Consider the following 7,680-nt stretch of genomic DNA (forward strand, 5'->3'; position numbering starts at 1 on the left):
AATTGAATTATAAATTTAAAAAAAAAATCTAAAATAGGCCTTACAGTTTAAAATGTCTTAAAAGTTCATTCTCTAACATTTTTAAAATATTATAAACAAGTACATTCTTGATGGTTTTTCAATATCATAAGCAAGTACATTCTTGACATTTTTTAAATATCATGAACACCTACACTCTTAATGTTTATATACGTGCATTAGAAGAAATCTGGCTTTTAACGTCAATTGGGATTTAATGTCAATTTAAAAATGACATTAAAAGCCATTAATGTTGATTTTGAACCGACATCTTTGATAGTGTTATTGAAGCTTTTTAACGTCAGTTAGCTATTGATATCGATTTAAAACCAACATTAAAGAGGACAACAATGCCGATTTATAACTGACACTATAAATTCCCAATAATGATAGTTCAAAATCGACATTAAGCATTGTTTTTTAGTCTATTTTTACAAATTTATTTTTATTTAATTGTTGCAGTATTGTCCATTTTTTATAAGCTAACATTGGGTTCGTGTAGATAAATATTTTTTTCTAACGCCAACGAATCAATAAAATTAATATTATTTTAGAAACTATAATATTTGTCTTTTACATTTACACAAAATGAAATTTTAATATTGTGTTTATATATACGAATCAACAATACATGAAACAAGATCCTAATACAAGACTTAAATATGAAATCCTAAACGTCTTCTCAGTCTTCAACATTCAACGATCGTCTGCCTATCTACACAACCGCTTAGCTTTCAATCCGATATAACTTCGGTCATTCTACAAAAATTATCAAAACAAATCATTTAATGTTTAGAATTCTAACAAGACAACTTTGAAAAAAAATGAGGCATTCTACAAATATTATCAAAACAAATCATTTATCTGTTCTATCTTCATCTATATTTACCCCAACATTCATCGGCATTTCATCTTCCAAACGAAATTCCTCTATTTCCTCTTCATGTTCAATAGGGGCTTGTAAATCATTTAGCATACCAAAGATATCACCTTCTTCATTAAATTGTCTACTACTAGTTCCTTCATTAAAAGGATTACTACTAGTTCCTTCCTCAAAGTTTTCTGTACCTCTATAGCTTAATGACTCTCCATGATACACCCATTCTGTGTAGTAGGGGGATATTCTTATAGTCAGCAGATGTCGTTCCACACCCTCTAATGAGCTCTAATTTAAATTCAAACATCTCTTGCATGGACACCTTAATCGTCCGTAGGCATCAACGTGAAACTTGACAAATTCTAAAAATTTGGTCACTTCATGTCTATACTCAAGGGATAACTTATTTCTAAGTTTCATCCAACCCTTATCCATCGTTTAAGTCCCTAAAACATAAATAGGTTGGATTAGAAACATATCTCTCTCACTCTCTCACATCCATAACTTACTCCCCTGAATTTTCACTATTTTTCAATAACTAACTTCAAACTATAGAGGCTACCATAATTGCAAGATAGCCAACACAACACAACCTAATTATTAACAACAAAATACTTCAAAATCTTCGCATCCTACAAACCCCTCCAAACTACAGAGGCTACCATAACTGCAGGATAACCAACACAACCTAATTATTAACAACAAAATACTTCAAACTATCCTACTACCACTTCTTGAAACCAGCAAATTCAAAACAAAAAAGAATACCATAACTGCAGGATAGCCATCTCAAATCAACAATAAAAATATTCAACACAAACAGGCTACCATAACTGCAGGATAGCCAAAACAAATCTTAACACACATATTACATTTTCAATTCAAAACATAAACCCCCCTTCAAATTTGAATGTAACCATAACCCCTCATTCAAATTAACCATAACTCCCTACAAATTTGAATGCAACCATAACTTCCCCTCCCCCCCCCCTCCAATTTCAATTTTCAATTTAACTTAAACCTCCCTCCCCCCAATTCAATTTTCAATTTAGGTATAAATCTCTCCCCTTCCCCCCCCCCCCCCCCCCCCGAAATTTTTCAATTCAACTATAACCCTCCCCCCCTCCAAATTTAACTATAAACCCCCCTCCCCCCAATTCAACCCTCATTCAATTTTCATTTAACTATAAACTCCCCCCTCAATTCAATTTTCTAAATAACCCTAAACCCTAAACTATTAAAATTTCAATTCAACCACAAATTACACACATTCTATACAAAAATACATTTAACAAACAAAAATCTATTCCAAAAGAAAATCCTAAAACAATTTTCCTAAAAAAAACCCTAAAACATAAATTTAAACTAAATAAATTTTAATTTTCCACATACCTAAAGTGACAGACGGCGGCGGAACGGTGGCGAGGGACCGTGGCGGAACGGCAACGAAAATGCTTTAATCTCTCTTTTCCCCTTTCAGCTTTGACAGCAATCTCCTCTCTTATCCCCTCTCGGTTTCGGTTCTATAAAATATAGAACTGAAACGATTAAAAAGGGAATTTCCCAACACAGTGTTGTGGCGTCGGGAAAAGGGGCATTCCCGACGCTCATTAAACAGTGTTCCCGACACTCCGTAACGCGTCGGGAAAAACTCCTATTCCTGACGTCGTTCCCGACGCACTGTGCACGGCGTCGGGAATAGTTTGTTTTTAAAAATTAATTTGCCCTTTTCCCGAGGGCTACTGGCTGACGCCTTCTTGATGCGTCGGGAAAGAGTGTTTTCCCGAAGCTTCTCCCGACGCGGTGTTCATGGCGTCGAAAAAACCCTTATTCCCGATGTTCTTTATGCCGACGTCTTTTTTGGCGTCGGAAATGCTCCATTTTCTTGTAGTGAACTTCAATGCACTAAATATTTCAATGGTTAGCGCTAACCTTCCCTATGTTCTGTAAATATCTATCTCTAACATAATGCAACTTCTTTCCTACATTATTAATAGCACAGACCTCATTTTATATAGATAAGCAAAGATCTGTCTAGAAACACACATTTGCCTTGTCAAGCTAAAAGTTAGAAAAAATTACACCAAAGAGCCATAATGGAAGGGCACCAAATGAAGGGATGGTTCGTCATTCCACCAACTTATTCACATTACAGACCAGTAAGTAGAGATGCATAAGATTAGATTTTTATATTACATTTTATCTAGTATACAGACTACCAAAGAGTTTGACCATATAGACCTTTATGACCTCCTATAGTTTGTGGAGTGGGAGGGAAAAGCCCATCACCATGTAGCTTTGAGGAAATATTTGGTCCTTTTCCATTGAGGTGTGCATGGGAAAAAAAATTAATTTTAAAGTTTACTTCAAATGACTCTCATTCACTCCTGAATTCCATTAAGGAAAATATCAGTAACACAAGAAATATCAATAATTTCACACCAAGGACACCTACAGAAACTTACTTTTTCATTTTTCAACCTTCAACGATTGCTTACCTTTCTACCCGATCCTGGCTATCTACACGATCTCTTAGCTTCTCATATTGGCGTTTGGTATGAAAATTTTCAAATTGAGAAATTAAGAAACATGGTAAGATAATTTTTTTTTTTTTTGTGTAATACCTTTGAATTCCAAAAAGTTGACTGAAGGTTGAACTTGAACCATCAATTTCCTACACGTTATTTGCCATTTGTGATTTGCTTGATTTAACATTAAGCCAAATGTACAACCAAATCAATAATAGAAAGAGAATACAATATTAAAACTGAAACTACTTTAAAATTCAGAAAATTGAGTTGTGATGGCCGAAGTACCAATGTCACTTGCAGATGATAGAATATGAAGTACCAACACAGCATTGCTGACTCATGCGTATTAGTCAATGTACTTGTTTTACCATATAAAATTAAATTTGTTGGCATTTTACTCTCTTACCAACCTTCATAAGGTAAGAAGATATAGATATGGCCAAAAATTAGTTCGATTCTTTCCTCTAAAATCACCACAAGTATCTCTAATGTCATTTAAAAAAAAAAAAAAAAAAAAAAAAAAAAAAAAAAAAAGAAGAAGCTAAACTACCCTTTGTTATTGAAATATACAAAAACTAAAATCTGGAAGAAGCGTGAGATTATTTATTCCATACCAAAGTCAAAATGGATTGGGGCTTTCACTGAATTAGCTAAAAAAATAACTAGTAAATATCAGAATCCAAAATTGAGTAGGAAGATTGGAAAGTTATGTGAAGTTACCATTGTATGGGATTAGTTTGCTCCAGTTGGTTTGAATATGACTGCCTTTGGATATATTCAGAGATGAGTGTGTTTGAACAAATATATTTTTCATTATATCAAATCCCAAGGGATCAAAATTGGTCATGTTTTTTTTTATAATAGAGTGGAACTACAGGAAATAGATCCCAAGTAAGAAATGAACAATCACACATAAAGAAGTTTAAGAATCACATGAAAAAGTTTAACCCAGTAATGCAAAGTGAATAGCAGATGAAAATTGTCGAGTAAAAAATCAAGGAAAATCTCAAGAACTAATATTTTATGAGATTCAAAAGAAAGCAAACTTGCAAGAGTTGGCTGGAACTGTGGGAGGCCTTATAGCAGTCACATGAAAATCGGATTTCAACATTTATCTGTTCTCCAAAAGAAAAAAGTATATATAGAACAACAATAAAACAATAACGCACATATGGTTGAAACAATAATTTAAATGAGTCGAAAGGGTGACATGCACCTGTTGCCTTTCAATGCCTTCCCTTCACTGCCTACAATAAGAGAGATTATGGGACTTTGGATAGGGATTTCAGTTAAATCACGAAAATTTATATTCACATCTGGCCAGTCAAATGAAGATAATCTAAAACACTCTCACTGTAAGCGAAAATACATCAGTACAACCTTCTAAAATAAAACTACCGACAACAATAGAGTACATACGGCAATTGCAGTTACTTTGATTTCTCTCCCAAAATTTCTTCTCTTTTAGGATCTTGAAGTTACTGCAATAATTAGATCAGCGCTAGTATGAAAAGTGAAGCTGCGAGTTAATGAACAATAATACTGCGCTCAGAAATTCTAATGCATAAATAAAAGATCTAAGGTATCTCATAATTTAATTAGCTTAGCCATAATAGGTTGCAGTTCACAAGAAAGTATGAAGAGATGAACTGAAAGAAGACATACCTATGCCTTCCCTGCAAATTCTCAAGCTCCACAATAAATCTGGCAAAGCATCGCACTCCATTACCACACATTTATAACATACAAGCGCAAAAGAAATTCAGACTCATATATAATTTATAGACATACAATAACAGCCACAGATAATTGTTTATGAAATGAACAATGAATTACCTCCAGTTCACTACTGTCAGAATTTAATATCCTCATAGTATAATCAGTACCATCAACCCCAGGCATAGCAAAGATAACTCTGTTAGCACCGATTCTAAAGTTTCGAATCACATAACTTAGCACCTTGCGCCGGTGCGATCCTAGGCTCTATGAGTCCCTATTATCAACCTATTCAAGCTCAATGGCAATCGATAACCAACTAAGAAATAAATGGTAGACTAATTATCTAAGAATGAAATAAACTATTTCCTGTATGGAGACAACTAGACTTTATAATAAACAAAATGATAGAGTTGAAATATGTTGTTAAAGTTAACGACCAAGTTTTAAAGTATGTTTAGTCATTTACAACCTCTTAGTTAATCCAACCATTTCTAAATTCTAACTAAACAAGCACAAGTTAAGATATTGCTTTACATGGACTTAACTTCAAAAACAAAAAACAACAATTTTTTCTACTTACATTATCTCACAAAGTCCGAAGAAATTCTTCAGTAGTGTGGTGGACTAACTTTTAATATTCAGAGGTAAGTACCTCAAATTTACTCCACTAATTATTCAACAACAAGCACATTTTTTTAATTCACATGGTTTCCCTTGTTAAGTAAAAAGTTCGTCCACATGTTTGTAAAATATAACATGGTTAAATAATTGATACCTATTTAACATTTCAATTTGTCCATCTCTAATAGAGTTGTCTGTTGTGTAGGTGATAGGTGTGTTCTTCCAACAACCACAAGCAGCCGTTTCCCATCAAGAGTATAATTGAGTTAGATTAGTCAATGGAGATGGTGATTCCTCATCCAATCAAGCCACCAAGATTATTCCAGTTTCTAAAGCCATATGTCTTGAAGATGTACTTCACAAACAAGTTTATGAGTGCCCAGATGATCCACTCTGAAACAGCCACTGTTGCCTTGATCCTTTTTTTTTTTTTTTTTTCCTTTTTCCAATTTGCTTCATTTTGGCCCTCCTTGGGAATAGTTATACGGATTAATTGTTGGGCTTCCTCGATCAATGCTCAATATTACCTGAATTTGTATTGACAATGCGATGAGATGCATTGGACTTTTTGTCTGTCTTTTATCATAATTTATAAATGAGTTTAAGATTTATATGAATAGTGAGCTGTGTTTTTAGTTTCATTTCCAAGAACAGAGTCTTGGTAATTTCACAAGTTATACACATACTCAAACCTTTGAATTCCAACACTCATCTCACAATATATAAATTAACTAAGACTGAATCAAACATATACACTTTAACAGGATTAATAAAGACTAACGCCTGATGATACTGGCAGCCAACAACAAAGAGTAAACCAAAAAATTCCAAAAAAGTTATAAGGTCAAAAGCTTCAAGAACCCCAAAAGAGGCCTTGCCATTTCCTACACATTGGCTCGAATAAAACATGGAGGCATGTGTTCAATCAAACTCAAGTTCTACATCTTTTTTAGTATCACCCCATTTGATAGAAAAATATTCAGTAATCAACCAACAAGCTAAAATTTCAAACAATCTGACTAGTGAACTGTTATCAACGACCAACGGCCCAAAAGAAAAATCAATGTTAACATTCAGTCATTTCATCAAACATGTTGTGGGCATTAAAAACTAGAGTAAACACAACAAACCATGGTTAAATGAAAAGGTTGGTCTCGATATCAACTGTTGACGGGTTGAAGTCGAGAGTAACGATGAGAAATAAAAAAAAAAAAAAAGAGGGGTTGGATAGGGAGACCGAAATACCTCCAAAGGATAAAATAGAAGTTTCCGTGCGAGGGCATTGTCGGGTGCTCCCAACATCAGTTGATGGATAATTAGTAAAGTAACAAACATTGATAATCATAGAATCGAAGAAAGAAGAGCAGCCCCAAGAAAAAAAAAACTTGCCCAACAGTGGTGGCGAGCACAACGACGGTCAAAGAAAAAAACTAGCCCAAAAGACTATTCGACGACAAACGGGCATTAGCTGGACACGAGTGGACGACAGTGATGGTGGTGGCGACGACTGCTCAAGGAAATAAACTGACAAAAGAGAGAAGAATAGTGTGGCATGAGAAAGGGTAAACGGTAAAGTAAGGGAGAGAAATACTTAATTTTTTTCAAAAGTAAAAAAATAATTATAGCTTTAATGTCGCTTTTCAAAAGGGCAAATGTTTAATATGGATTTTAAATCGACAATAAATCTCCATTCTCATTGTTTCCAACCGATATTAAAGGCGAGATTTCTTCTAGTGGTGTCAAGAACCTTATTTTTAAATATCATGAATACTCTATTCTTAACGGTTGTTAACTTTCATAAGCTCTTATATACGTTTTATAAAACATTAACGTTTACTATTCTCGACGTTTATTAACTATAATGAACTTTGACTTTCTTAACATTGGCTTCAATGACGATTACAAAAAACTATC

General features: G+C 33.8%; 1 long non-coding RNA gene across 9 annotated transcripts; it reads right to left on the reverse strand.

Moving 5' to 3' along the window:
• Positions 1-548: 548 nt before the first annotated feature.
• Positions 549-7,330, reverse strand: LOC107990773 (uncharacterized). 9 transcript variants are annotated; one of them, XR_007819678.1, is made up of 8 exons: positions 7,012-7,330; positions 5,921-6,293; positions 5,263-5,419; positions 5,092-5,130; positions 4,147-4,907; positions 3,520-3,569; positions 2,288-2,800; positions 549-777 (listed from the first exon to the last, which is right to left on the reverse strand). It is a non-coding gene; the product is annotated as an uncharacterized LOC107990773 (long non-coding RNA). The 9 variants fall into 9 exon arrangements; XR_007819677.1 differs by having other exon boundaries at positions 5,263-5,430; XR_007819680.1 differs by lacking the exon at positions 5,263-5,419 and having other exon boundaries at positions 2,288-2,418; positions 4,473-4,907.
• Between the last annotated feature and the right edge of the window lie 350 nt (positions 7,331-7,680).

This window comes from Cucumis melo, chromosome 3 (assembly GCF_025177605.1).
Source record: "Cucumis melo cultivar AY chromosome 3, USDA_Cmelo_AY_1.0, whole genome shotgun sequence".
In the NCBI taxonomy this organism is placed as follows: domain Eukaryota; kingdom Viridiplantae; phylum Streptophyta; class Magnoliopsida; order Cucurbitales; family Cucurbitaceae; genus Cucumis; species Cucumis melo.